Source organism: Carlito syrichta, unplaced genomic scaffold (assembly GCF_000164805.1).
Source record: "Carlito syrichta isolate Samal-C Ts95f unplaced genomic scaffold, Tarsius_syrichta-2.0.1 Scaffold303328, whole genome shotgun sequence".
NCBI lineage: Eukaryota > Metazoa > Chordata > Mammalia > Primates > Tarsiidae > Carlito > Carlito syrichta.
This window is the reverse complement of record NW_007247424.1, coordinates 140,556-141,480: the sequence shown is the minus strand read 5'-3', so window position 1 is coordinate 141,480 and position 925 is coordinate 140,556. Positions and strand designations below refer to the sequence as shown.

The 925-nt window shown below is 57.8% G+C and overlaps 1 protein-coding gene across 5 annotated transcripts in view; it reads right to left on the bottom strand.

Annotated features, from left to right (window-relative positions):
- The window catches only part of GABPB1 (GA binding protein transcription factor beta subunit 1), a 67,457-nt gene extending 66,532 nt beyond the window's left edge, over positions 1–925 (bottom strand). For all 5 annotated transcript variants that reach the window (XM_008058399.2, XM_008058398.2, XM_021712501.1 and 2 more), the window contains exon 1: positions 397–925. The gene's annotated coding sequence lies outside the window, so the exon portion shown is untranslated. The remainder of the gene's footprint in view (positions 1–396) is intronic.

The following is a 925-nucleotide window of genomic DNA, read 5'->3' as shown; positions in this document are numbered from 1 at the left end:
ACTGTACAGTTTATTTTACCTATTATTTTTCATTTCATTAGTTATTACACTCTTTTAATAATGTATGTAAAAAGCCATTTTTAGCTTGAGGACTATACAAAAACTGTCTGGGGCTGTAATTTGCTTATCCAGGTCATGTGACTACTTAACAAATTCCAGAGGATTCTCATATCCCCAAAAAGGCGTAGAAAGGACTGAAGCCATATATCAAGCCGCCCCCGCCGACCCCCGCGGAATAAGCGGGGCCAGGAGCCCCGGAAACCGGCGCCTTAATGCAATAAACAGGAAATCGCGGGGATGATCTGGGTTCCGGGGGAAGTGGAATTATTTTTTACCAGCGAAGAGATCAACTTCCACATCCGGTGGTAACAGGGCCCTACACAGACCCGCACTGACCTGGAAAAGCTTCGGGAGCGGCGACGGGGAGGCAGCAGGAGGTGGTGCGGGGACCCGAGGCGCCTCGTACCCGGCCGGGCTGACGCGGCCCCGCTACACACAAAGCGCTTCAGCAGCACAGGGCGCTATTTTCCGAAAATGCCGCGTCTGGTCGGCGCCCAAAATCCCCACCGAAAAGTCCCCCGTGCTGCGCGCGGAAGGACACATGGTGTGCGAGTGAGTCAAAGCTCCCAGCATCCCTCCCGGACCCGGCCCTCGTCAGCCCCACGCCTGAGGACTTTCCGCCCTGCAGTCGTCAGCGGATCCCGCTCCTACCCACTCCCCGACCCCGTTCCAGCGGGAGAAAAGGGGCGGGAGGGTCTGATTTTTTAACAGAGGAGCGGAAAATATGCCATTTCTGGCGCTTCAGCCACACAAAGAAAACGGCGGAATGATCCGCTCACGGCGACCGCAAGTCCCGGCTCGCCCGGCGCCTGCGCGGCAGCGGGGGTGGGCGCTGCGGCCGGCCATGTGCGCGGCGGAGCGGCCG